This window comes from Micropterus salmoides, unplaced genomic scaffold (genome assembly GCF_014851395.1).
Source record: "Micropterus salmoides isolate LMB-PRFRI ecotype aquatic unplaced genomic scaffold, ASM1485139v1 Ms_hic_scaffold_1, whole genome shotgun sequence".
NCBI lineage: Eukaryota > Metazoa > Chordata > Actinopteri > Centrarchiformes > Centrarchidae > Micropterus > Micropterus salmoides.
Window position 1 is genome coordinate 32,378,530 of NW_024040040.1, and position 13,985 is coordinate 32,392,514.

General features: G+C 40.8%; 1 protein-coding gene across 5 annotated transcripts in view; it reads right to left on the reverse strand.

Annotated features, from left to right (window-relative positions):
- LOC119906686 (partitioning defective 3 homolog) overlaps window positions 1-13,985 on the reverse strand; it is a 349,822-nt gene that overhangs the window by 289,801 nt on the left and 46,036 nt on the right. The gene's annotated exons all lie outside the window — the stretch shown is intronic.

A 13,985-nucleotide genomic window follows, 5' to 3' on the forward strand; every position in this document is an offset into this window, starting at 1 on the left:
CTCAAAAACTCACCAAACTTTGCATATACTTCAGGGCAAAAAATTTCGTATTTTATGGGTTGGCAAAATGGCTCACTAGTACCTCATATAGAGCAGCTCCATATGCTATAATTCACTCAAAGTCATAGCACCACCTGCTGGCAACAGGAAATGACATGGTTTACGCTGTAATGTACTACTCCGAGCAGACTGGACATATTTAATTCAATTCAATTCAAATTAGCTTTATTGGCATGAATGTATAACAACAATATTGGCAAAGAATCATACAAACTACTAAGAACAATCAACCCCATACATTTCATTAAACAAGTAATTATTACCATATTAACTTCAAAACTGTCACAGAAAACCCTTAACACATTGATGAGGCAATGTTGTAAAACTTGTGAGTTTGCCGTTAACGGCGTGGCGGTGGTTTGTCGTGGCGGCGAATTAAACCTTTTCGCCATGACACAGGAAGTAGTTTTAACTTGACAGTACATGCTCAAATCTGTACGAAATTTTACATGTTTAATAAGAGGACATCTCATGTCAAGAAGACGCTCATCGTGCGATTTAAATAAATTTTCACAATGTGTTCCCTACTTGACATAGTTACTGGCTGCTCTCTACAGCAACATAGGGGACACAGGAAGTGGAAAGAGACCAAAACGCACAAAAAGAAAAATGTGCACCCATACACTTAGACACACCCAAACTTATAGCGATGGAGAGGCATGCATCTTATACACACAGACACACACACACACACACACAGACACACACACCAGAAGAGGCCACCTGTCAGTGTGTGCCATAGGCAGTTTGCAACACATGCTTGTGGTGTTCATATGAACCTCCAGCTCCATGCACTCCAATCATATTCTTCTCACTTTCCCTTTTCTATCTCTCTCTATCTCTCACTTTCAGACATAATAATGGCACAACATAAAAGTGTGGTTTAGAAATCTGCCAGTGAGATGTTTGATCTAGAGAAAACACAGCAACAGAGCTGAGCAAACTGTAAACCATGGAGGAGGAATATAGAAAATACGTATACTTATAGTATTATACACACGTGCAAACACATTTGTGAGGGGATGTGAGTGGCAACAGAAAGGGCACTGGACTAAGTTATGTGAGGGCACAGGGCCAGGGTGACTGTCTGGCCGAGGACACATCATGACCGTCATCAACATCACAATTACAAAACAGACTGTTTCTATTTGATCATGTGACAAGAGGACAAGACTTTAGCTAGGTGAAACACTAAATCTGACAAGTAGACTAGCGGAGCTCACTGGCAAGCTAGCAGTCATGCCATTCAAACATAAAAGTTGTTTCAAGAAGAAACAGGAGAGAAAAGAAAAGGAAGAGAGGGTCGCAAAGCTCCCAAATAAGATTGTTCACGATTTTTTTACTAAAGAAATTGTCAAGATTTGTCAGATATCCTTCAAAGAGGTGAGGACAAGTGCTTTTTCATTTGGTGCGGCTGCCATGCCGCTGTTTCAAAGGCTGTTATCATTTCAGGGACAGGTCGCCGCCGAGAACCTGTTTGGTATCGTGAATGTGCTTGTGGGTATTAAACCGTGTGTGCGCCGTAGCTGGCCAGTGGTGGCCACGTGGTGTTGTTTTTAAGTAGGCTGCTTTTCTTTCTTATTTACCATAATCTCTTGCCTCTCTATCGAAGAGGAATGGGGTTGTTGTGATTCAGGAAGTTATTGTCCTGAAAATGCCTGAAAAAGCCTGCGCCATTTCAGCACAGTGGACACCTCCCCTGCACTCAGTTGTTTGTAGAGACATTTCAGGATTTTGACAATGACAGCACTGGCCATGCTCCTTATAACTTTCTCTTTGACTTCTGTACTTTGCAAATACAGGAGCCTCCTGAAATGTGTCAAAAACAAAAAAATGACGGTGGTGATTAATGGTGATTAATATATGCAACACAACACACACCTAAACATGCTGATTTGCATTGGAAACAACTGAAATGACCTCACCAGTAAATAATTATTTTCCTGGTTTTCAAGGAAAAGAAAGTGCTATTTTTGCAAGTTATTTTTGGTGACAAAAAGTTAAGAACGTGGGGCTGTCAAGTCAGGGAAAGACCAAATCCAGATGTATGTCTTTTGCCTGCCACTCCCCTCCATGCTTTGTCTCAGCCTTGTTTAACACAGATTTAGCTTTCAGAAGCCTAACTGATTGCAATTTATTGCTGTTTGTGGGGGGAAAGTGTCTTTGCTTTACGACCCTCTGCTCATGTGAAACACTGCTGCCAAGGTAAACGTTCAGTATTCACATTGCAATTTATTCTACCTCCAAAGCAATGCATGGCTGAAATACTACTCTGTATTTCCTCCCTGAAGCAAAATTGCATTTTCACAGCCACATTACAAAATATTATAACACAGGCTTCAGAATGAAAGGTCACTGTGATTGCTTTGTCAAAACTGAAGCAGGGTCTGGCTCTCCCAATGCTGTGTTAAGTGGTGGAGAAACTCCCAGTGTGCCTACTCTGGTCTCAGGTGTGACACCTGTGTTAATAGGACTTCTAATTGGAGAGTGGCACCATGAGAGCAAACACACATTTACACACATGTGCAGGCTAAGGCCCCATCCACACTACTGTGTTTTCGAATTAAAATGGAGACCTTTTGCTACGTTTGCACCTCCCGTCCAGACTACAACGATGACAACAAAGACCTAAAACGGAGAAGTTTGGAAACGCTGTCAACACCGTTTTGAGTTTCAAAACTCCGGAGGGCGTTTTAGTGAAGACGGGCCAAAACAGAGGACTTTAGAAACGACTGAGTGACGCAGCCACTCACGCACGGCTCTCTGATTGGGTCTTGCAAAGCAGAAACACAAAGCTGCTGACTGGGTTTTTGACATCATATTTTTATTAAAATATTCTGTACCTGTATCTGCCTACACTTGTACTGTGCATGTCGCCATTTACTTTGCAACAACACCCAGTCTGTTTTCTGCCGCCACACTCCCTTGTGACATTCAGTAACAGTCCCAGCTCGTTATTGATCCATGCAACAACAAAAAACTGGTCTGATGCTCAGTCTGTATTTATTTATTCTTTCGCCAAATCTTCTGTAACTACGGAATAGACCGTTAATAGAGCGTTTTCAGTCGTTTTAATGTAGACGGAGATCAACTCCAAAACGCAGCGGAAACGCTGGTGTGGATGGAGATCGTATTCGTTTTAATTCTCCGTTTGTAAACTAAAACGGAGTAGTGTGGATGGGGCCTTACAAGGCCAGACACACCAGGAAGAGGCTTCACACAGGGTTTGGGAAGTGTGTGTGTGTGTGTGTGTGTCAACATAAAGATATTTTTAATTTTCTTGGTTAACTTCTTCATCATAAAATATGTATGAAGGCAGGTAAGAGAAGGAAAGACAGAAAGAAGCAAACACTCAACTTGACATGTGCAAAAGCTTGTCTGTATTTTCTTTTTCTCCCAGTCTCTCTCTGTCCTCTTTATTCAACCCTTCTCTTCCTCCTAATAAGCAGGAGGCAACATGCTGAATAAAATATTAGCATGTGTTGTTGATGGAGCAACCTGGTTTCAGGTGCGTGTGTAAACACACGCACACGCAAGCTGAACAACCCATCACCCCTATAGTATGTCACTGTGTTATACATATTGTCAGATCACTGTGAACACTATGAAGACTGCCCTCCCTCATTCTGAGTATCTCATTCATATGTCCTAAATCTCTGTCCGGCTAAACAACCTGATCACAACACTCACACATGAACACATTACACATATTCCACTGCTGTTCCATTTCACATAGAGTTGTGTTATTGCTAAAAACACACGATTCCCGTCTGCACACTCCCACGGAGGAAGAAAGAAGCGAGGTGCACCAAAATACAACAGAAAAAAAGGTTTCTTTTGGTTGTTGGCGATGGGGATGTGTTCCACAGTTGTTGTTCAAAGAGCCGTATTTGAATACAAGTAGGTGGCACATCTGTCAAGTATTTTTTTTGTCATGAATTATTAACATCCTGTCATTGCTGGCAGCAACAGTCATCGTTATTTCACTTATGAATAGAAATAATGCCAAAACTGTGTCTCATATCTATCAGTTGTGCCCACACAGGGTTTGTTGTGTTGAAGCGTGTTTTTATAAGAAAGACAAAAACAGAATCATAAGCGAAAGTTGTGTAGTTTAGAGTGATTTTTTTAAAGTGTGCATAGTTTACTACTTAAAAATAGTTACATATACTAGATGATGATTTAGTTAATTTATCCTAAATCAGGAATTCTCTGTTCCCTTACGTCCCAACACAGCGAGCTCAGAGATCATAGCATCTGTGAAGCTGGTAGGGACACAGAGCCGCTCCATTATGGATTCTTGACACCTGAACCAGGTATTCTGCTTAAACCCGGTCAGATCATTACACAAAGAACGAAAAGCTGAATAAAGAAATGACAGCCATCATGACTGAAAAAATTAATGTCGGACTTGCAATCATCTAACAAAATCAACTTTTATCATGACTACATGTGGATTTGGTGAAATGTTCAGTGGTTCGGAGAAGAAACCACATCCAATTTCCATCTGTTTAAGATGTAGAAAATTAATTTCCCTAATGTGGAAGCTGAACTCACTCACTTTTAGTTCGGCCACTTTACACCAAATATAGCTGTCATATACTGTCTTTCCACATAGTAACAGGCTGACTTTTCTTTAATACTTATGGTTAAATCATTGTTTGTGTCTGTTTCTGTGATCAAAAGACTAAGTTGGTGACTCCATGCGCAGTTCATTCACTGCCTGATGATCAATATGGGATTGGAGAGGAAAGCAAGGTCTGTCTTCTTCTCTCATCTCATGGACTGTTTAAGGGCTCTTGAAGACAAAGTAGTCAGTAGAGAATAAACAGCAGAAAGAGGACCATGAAGAGGGCTGGATAGAAAGAGGAGCTTCTTTGTAGGGGTTCAGAGGAGGGTTGTAAAGAATACTTATACTTACTTAAAACATATTCCTGTGCTTTCATATGGTCAGTAATCTTTAAAGCTGCATTCATTCCCTAAACCAATAACCATTTACTTATATTTTCATGCATTTGTGTCCCCAGATGGTAACATCTGGTAACTTCTGCTGACTTTAGCACAGAGATATGTAACATCATGTCAGTAAACTGCACATGGCCCGTCCAATTTATGGCTGCTCTACAGGCAACAGAGAAAAATTTTGAGTGGAAGCGCATGTAACTTGTATTTTTAATGTTACTGCAATGTTTAATTTGTATTGTATGTTTTTATTTTTTATTTCATATCATATTTTTCTGCACCCTGATAAACTCCACCAGTGGTTGTTCTTACCACATTAGCCCATGTGGTAAAAACCAAGATGTCTCATTGAAGAGTGACGTTTCTATTATTCAAGTCCAACCCATTATTAAGACTAAAATTGAGCGGTAAGATGAAACATAACATATCTTTAACTTCTACGTGGACAAGTCTTCCTTCAACATTCACCTCATCTTTCTTAATTCTCCTTGTCCACGTTGAAACGGTTTATTTTATAGCCATACAGTAGCTTGTTCACGCACAGAATAAAACACACACTTTTCTAATAGCTGCAGAGAGGATTGTCCGTGTGTCCTTGGGGAGTGTCATCAGCAGGTGAGGCCACACACAGTGTCAGTGAGTGAGTCAGGGCTTTTACAGCGTAATGGCCTTTAAATAAGAAAGCCAGAGAGAGTTACTGACAGGGGACGATACAGCATGTCACATGACCTTTCTTTCTTCTGTGTAAAGACAGACATCTACACTAACGCATGTATACAGGACAGTGCTTCTGGCACTACTGAGCAATAATATCACAAACCATCAGATGTGTGTGCATGTGTGTGTGTGGTATACGCTGATGGATGAGTGTCTTACGAGATAAATGGGTGCCTATTATTTGTGCCTTTTATAGGCAAACTCCCTGCTGACTTCCGAATGGGAATAGCATGCAGTCTTCTCACACGCGCGCACACACACACACACACAAACACACACACACATTCACATAATGAGCTGCAACTGAGGGGCCCTAGGCTGTGGCACATCTGTTGTAGAGGAGACATAAGGCATTCATGCAGGGACTCAAGATTCACCATGTAATACCGCACAAAAGAAGAAGGAACGCACAGTGGTGAAGGGGTCTAATGACAATTTTACCTAAAAATCCCTTCTGGATAAAACCATGGAAGCACACAGAGACACATTCTCTCAAATTGGCCCACTGACCTTCAGATACCCTCTATAATACATACAGCTTTTAGTATTCTGGACTTGTAGTGCAGTGACAGAGGACAAAAAGAGTAATTTTGCAAATTTAAGACAACTCTTTACATACATAGCACAATGGTCACAATGGTCCACATGAAGGAAATATGACAAAAACGGCAAATCCTCACATCTGAGTAGCTGGAACTAAAGAAGAAGAAGATGACTAAAACAATTCTCATAATAGTTGCTAATTCATTGATCAAGTTTTAGTTAATAATTGGTTGTAACCAAAGATTTCAGCTTTATTGTATTTGCAGAAATGGAGGTAGAGCAGTAATCAGTTATAAGACTAGCATTAATGGGAGTATAAGAGTTGTACTAAATACTATTTTACTAAGGGGTAGGGTTAAATGTGGAAACAATTTTTCATTCTACCAAGAACTTGAACTGATTATTTGCAATTGATTACAAACCATTTTACAATAAGAACACTCCAGGTCAGGCGACAAATCACACCGACCAGTAGTTGTACAAGAGTAATGTTACAGTGCTTCAGCATGTCTGTAAGCCTCCAGTATTTTAGCAGAGCAGGACATAATCTGAAGAAGTCTTTAGCCTTTTCTCATGAGAAGAGAGGCAACGAGAGCACACATCCGTGGTGTTAGAGGGGATTCAGCTCCCTGTCTGCTACAATATGCCTGTCTAAAACTCTCCAAACCAGGCTTAGCTGTCCTGCCCTGGCACAGCCGCCGTACCTCTCTGTGCCAGTGTCAACTTCAGCTCGGTGCAGCGCCAGCCAGCAACGCCAGACTCAGCTTAGCTCATGGCAATGCCTGCTCTCCACTCTCCGTCCTACACTGCTTCCATCCTTCCTTCCTTTGTTTGGATGTCTTTCATTATTTGTTCATTTTTCCTTTCTTTTTTCACTTTTTCTTTGCTTCTTTCTTTCTTGATTTGGCTCTATTGTCCGCTTCACTCTATTTACTTGTTTGTTTGTTACAAGTAAGTATGTGCATATATAGGCATTTTTGTTGGTTCAGGTTGTCTGCTCATGTGTATCCAGAGGTGCTTGATTAACTATTAGCTGCTGCACCACACTCACAGCTATACTAATATTACAGAATATTTAAAGAAGCATTGTGTAGGATTAGTGGCATCTAGAGCAGATTCCAAACAACTGAATACCACTGACTTCATCCTCCCTTTCCAAATGTTTAGCATAACCTACGGTGACTGTGAAACTCTGTGAAAGGCTCTCTGTAAAGCCAGTGTTTGGTTTGCAGGCGTACTGTAGAAACATGACATTGCAACACGGCAGACTTCATGAAAGAAGACCCGCTCCCTCTGTAGAGATAAAGGGCTCATTCTAAGGTAATGAAAACACAATTCCTATTTCAGGTGATTCTAAACTAATGAAAACATACTTATGAATATTATGTCATATTCTGCCAATAGATTCCCCTAAATCTTAAACACTGGTCCTTTAAACCCACACAAACTAGCCTGGTGTGTATCATATCCCCTGTAATAAAAGAACCCAGTCTAAAACAGTGCTTTGCCCATCCAAGCTTATTTGAGAGCCAATTTTCAGACACAACCTTGGAGTGACTTTGGATCTGTGAGGGTAATTATATATGGTTCTGAGAGAAGTAGTCAAGTGTTAAAAACAGCCGCTCATGGTCTGGAGACTCTTGAGACAAAAGCTTGAGAGGGTTACTTGTCATGCGGGAGAGACACTCGCTTGGTTTAACAACGAGCTGAGAGGCAGTGGGGTGAGAGAAAAATAGGTCTATATTCAAAAGAAGCAATTGATGATAGATTGAACTTTTCTGTTTAAGATTGCAGTTTCTGTTGAACTGGCTGTGACTTTGTATAAGTAATTTCCTAGCGGGCAATCATACTGTACAGCTACATGGAGAATGCACTGTTGCCCCAATGAGGCAAGATGAAAAAGCCTCAAATATGGGAAAGATGTCTTCCTCTGAAACGGGCCAACTCACTGCAGTCACATAATGAGACAATAATGATAAAGAGCAAATATAACTTATCCAATTCCAAAGTGGAAACCAGGGCAATGTCTCTTCCACTGTATCTCTGTCTGATGCCAGTGGGCCTTGTGGGTGCAGCACCCACCACATATGGATAATAGACTAAAACGAGTCCTTTGTTATCTTAGTGCTCCTAGGTATACCGCTCCGGGGGTCTTTGGGAGGGCGGCAGGATCCCAGTAGGGGGCCTGTATCTGTCACCTCAGTTTAGGTCCTGTCTCTTGGCGGCTGACCCAAATCGGCCCCCTGGGGCAATGGCGGGCCCTTCCACAGGACTCCACTGCTGCAGATAATAGGCTCGTTTGGCGAGTATCCAGACACTGGGACCAAAGCAGCCCTGACAGCTGTCAACCAGGACAAACATCCTCCTTCGCTGACACCCGCACGTGCACAATATGAGGATGGTAGTGTGTGTCGCTACTATAGTATGTCTGTGTGTTTGGGTGGCAAGTAGCATGACTGTTTTACTACACAGGTGTGTATATGTGTACATGTTCTTGTGTGGGTCCCTTCACTTTTTTTTCTCGTTTTGGCACTGCCTATCCACAGCTCTGGTTAAACACGCCAGCATTTCCAGACAGTATTCAGGCGAGCCGACGCCATGTCAGGAGCAATTTGGCGCATCGGCAGAAATCTCTTCCTGTAGGGGAGCTGTCATGGAGGAGAAATCAAAGACACCTACGTGACTAGCTGGGGTGCCTCCGAGGTGAAAGGAAAGCTCTGTGACATGACCTGATTTTACCCGCTGTACAGAAAACTACAGCAGAAGATGGAGGAGCTGCCTTCTGCTGTGCAATATGGAGTAATATCATTCTTACCCCAGGCACCGCGAAGTGTATGTCATACTGCATATGCTATACAGCTGAAACAGTAGTTTTATCAACAAGAATGGACTGTTATATACTGGTGGCTCAGTCAGTTTCAGTAAGCTGTCATGCACTAGTGATGCTCAGGTTCAAGACATATAGCCTATATGGTATCCAAAACCATTTTGCCATTTTGGCTACAACTCTTATGAAAAAGAGATAAAGAAATAAAGAAAAATGTATTAAAAAAGACAAAAAACATGCTTTGACACCATCCATTTTATCGCTATTTGTCATTAAGATATTGGCTCTTGTGTTCATGTTGCTGTGTGTGTTTAATAAAGTACTTTGGTGTACAAAGTAATTTTGTAGACACGTTTCATCACATTGTCTATAAAATGAAAGCATATGCATAGAATAAAGACTAAAGCTTTTTAAAAGTAATTTACCTTATTAGAGGAATATTTACTCTGCAACTTAAACAGTATCGTGAGAAATTGTAGGTCATCTTCTGCTATATATATCACTTCATAGAACAACCTGTGCTGTCGTACTACTGTCATTAGTACAGATTTGATGCAGATGGTTTTCCAGCTTCATTCAACATTGCTTAAAAACAATACGCACTTTATACAATATATCACAGCAACATTAACAAACAATAAAGTTTCTGACTTATACCACTTTTATGCACTCAAAAAGACTACACAGTTGCTAACACTAAAGGCCCGTGGTTACGCTTCCAATGGAAAAAGCACAAAGGCATCTGCCCCCTATGAAGGGTTATAACTGTATAAGTGGAAACGAGGGAGTTGCGAAAAAAGAACAACAGTGCTCAACAAATCTTCCCCGGCTAAGTGAAGTTCAAAAACTACGAACCTAATAAACAAGCAACAACCAACAATAAATCCAAAGCCCCAGACGAAAATAAAATGAAAAACTGCTTGCTGCCGCCCACAAGCCTCTAAGCAGAGCAGCGGAGGTGAGGAGTCTTTCAGGACGCATCGCTGACTCTAGTCCTCACAGGCTAATTACAGCTGACTACAGCAGGGTGTGTGTCTGTCAAGATGTGCGTGTGTGACTATTACTATGTGTGTGTTGTCGTGTGAACATGTGAGTGTGATGTCTCATTATGTCTGTGTGTCCTTTCATTGTCTCCATGCTGGGTGGCGACATTTAAACTTTAAACGGAGAAGTTCAACTGTGTGTGTGTGTGTGTGTGTGTGTGTGTGTGTGTGTGTGTGTGTGTGTGTGTGTGTGTGTGTGTTAGGGCTGAACGATCTTGAAAAAATATCTAATTGCGATTATTTAGGCTGCAATATGATTTGCGGTATTAGAGGGAATAGATATGATTGATGATTGTGTGATTTCTGCGAGGATTGGTACCAAACAGTACCAAGATGGGGGGTTTTTAAGTCTGTAGAATATGATGTGTAGGACAGGACACTTCTGCAGCATGACAATATTTAATTTAAAGTGGGTTTTTTTTTCTTTAACAAATATTGCACCTCCTGCGGTTAATGAGAAAATTGAAGTAGGCCATATTTCATTTTTGATAAAACTTTTACCAATTGTTCAGCCCCAGTGTGTATATCTAATTTTATCAGCAGAAACACCTTTCAAAGTTCAACTATATAACCATATGTTTGCCTGAATCTGGGTGTCAGTCTGAGCATATGTGTCAGTGTAAAGCATGCTGGAGGCAGACTTGAGAAACTGCCATACCTTCATACATTCCTACAAGGATCCCTCCCCCAGTTCCTGCATTCTGCAGGGGGTGTCGATAGAGGGTTAACAAGTTAACTATACTACATTTAGAACCATCACATCCACTGGAGAATTAACGACCAGGTGGTTGTAGTTCATTTGAATATTCAAAACAAATTTGACTTGCAAAACAAAACACTGATTTTCTTCATTTGTTGTTGCAAGATGGCAGATTTTTAGTCCATGTTGAAAAATGGGAAAAGCTATTCAAAAACATTGCTGCCACGAGCTTCAAGGACTTAAATGCCACCGGAGCAAACATTACATTAGGTGAAAAGAATCAATTACATCTTAAAGGTGGAGCAAACTTGGGTCTCCAAGTCAGTCAGGGTCCATTTGATTAGGTGACAAAACAGATCAAAATGATGCACAGTAGCCAGTGAACACTGAGCTGTCTGTTTTGGCCACCGGAGGGCAGCATAAGAGGATTAACACATTTAAGATAATGTAGCCTGTAGAGGGGGCGACTGGTTTAATTTTTAGCATATTTCAAAGTATTTCCAGTGTTCCTTCTATGGGTAAATTTAAGTATGCAATCCATTACATTGTTGCAAAGACCAGGAATGGCTGAGTCATATTTTCCCCCAGACCTGATGGAAATCAGCCTAGAGTCACCACACTGTGGTACTTGCAAAATAAATTACAGTTGAAATTTCTATCAAGTCTTTACATTGGCACTATCAGAAGATGTATGAATGGTTTGATGGTTTTACTCACTCTGGCTCTCTCCGCCTACACCCACAGAAAACAGAACTTTAACACACTGTACTGCAAAAATGAAATTGGGCGCCGTGGATCCATTAAAATGTTCAGACACCACAATAAACAATACAAAAATCATCATACTAAGTTGGAAAGTTGTACAGCAAACACAGAGTAAATATTGAGTCCACAATGTGTGAGATGAATGCATTATACTGTCAGAGATGATGGCACGAGACAACCAACCAGACACAATCTTAGATGCCAAAATTCACTCACAAACACATACATACACAAATGCGGACACACACTGACATATACACACTGCACAGACAAACAGAATAATTAGTCTTTGATTTCCCCCGGCAGTGTTCTGGTACCAGGGGGCAGCTGCTGGGACCCTGCTTTAGCCTTGGCTAATTTCACTCACGGCTTGATCTCGACCCAGCACAGGTGCCCACTTGGCACCCAAACGCTGTTGCCATGGCAATGACAACTTCAGGGGCCAAGAAAATGCCAATTGTCCAAGGAACTCAACCACAAGAGCCATGGATGTGATACTCATTATAAACAGACCGCATTAGTACAAATAGAGGACGCAGTCAGATATGGACAGGTCATTTAGGTTCAATTTTGACATTCTCCTTTCCTTTCTACATTTTTGCCATTTTTGTTTTCTCTTAGGAAATGACACGTCTGTTATTCTTAGGCTGGTATCCATTCCCAAAAACAAAATGTGTACTCTGATTCTGTGCAGCAGACTGTAAACAGACAACACAATAGACTGATATAACTTGGGCTTGAGTGCCCCTTTGTGGTTCACAAGTGTCACTGCGATGTCTGTCAAGCAGCAGGTCTACATGCACCTTCTGTAAAACACACTACACTGAACCACTGACTCAGGTACTTCTGCTGTTACAAGCTTCTTTTTTTTTCTTTTTTTTTCTCGCTTAATCACCCCTGAGAATTCACGCCTCGCCCCTGAACTCAATAAGCCCACGGGACAGGCTTGTTTAGACTCACCTCTGTTAAAAAGAGAGATCCAGACTACAAACACCAAGAGACTTGCTCCTGAAATCATCTTCCCTTATTTGTTATCAAGCTCAGTTTAGAAAAACTAACAAGCAAACAAGCTCAGTCTTTGTGTGTGATGTAATTTGGTGTTTTAGGTTTATGTGTTACCCTAACACTGAATTTAACGCCAGCCCTGGCCTTGACCAGCTTCAGCTGGAATGACTAACCCAGGTCGACTATTTCACACTCACCATCACTTATAGATTCCATGGGTCACTACTTAAATTTGTCAGAGAAACAGTCAGAGAAACTTCAGTATATAGAGTGTTCTGCATTTGCCTTGAACAAAAATAGCACACCTGACTCCAGTATAAATAGATTATATCCCCTTTAACAATTTATTCTGAAACTCACAATTTTATACCACACATTCAAAAGACTTAATTAAAAGATAAAGCTCGCTTCTGCATCAGACAATGAGTTTATCTTGCACAACAACAACAGTTTTGAAGTCTTATATACCATTTTAACTGCTACTGTAATAGCCCAATTTTCCTGCAATGACCATTAAAGTTTCATCTAATTTTATCTAATTGGCCATATCACACCCATTTCATTCTTTTATAAACTCATTTCAACAGACCCATATTGTGAATGTCTTACCTACGGCTATCTTCTAACCAGGAGTCATTTTAATTGCCACATTGCCATCTGGCATATGGATGAAGTGTCTGTATCACAGCCATTTCCAGCCATTTCATAGCTATCACAAGTATTTTTTCACACTGAATGAGTTTTCAAAATTATAACCTAAGGCTGAGCTAGACGAAAGTTTACACCTCTTTCCTAGACACTCTAGTTTTCATTATAATTCTCTTCTGTATGTGTTGTAGTAATTTAGTGATTTCCTTCACAGGCCTTTTACAGTGGGCACAAGTTTTGGTGGTATGTGGACCACTCCTTCCTTTTTAGTCAAAAAGAGCACTTATTTTGTAAGGCTAGACTAGCAAAAAACTTAATTTAAACTTAATTCAAAGCACCATTGTGTCGCTATTGGAAGTTATCCGATTGTCTATAGTATCCTTACTGTACCTGGGATATGATTATTATCACCCCCCCCCCCCCCCCCGACGATATTCCTGTTGTAAATAGTAGTAGTAACTAGTGTTTGTATTGTTATCCTTAACCCTAACACTAATTTGTTTATTAATTTAAAGTCTGGTACTTTTTAAAATTAAACACAATAAATAGTGGTTGCTATTCATACAGTGTGCTACTATTTGCAATACACCAATTGTGCACAATAAAGGAACTGTTTTCAGTTCCACCGCTAGTTCTGCACCTGAAGAGGTTCAGCCCCCTACAGATCTGGATTATAAAAGTCACCTGGCCTATGAGGGGAAAATGTGCTACTCCT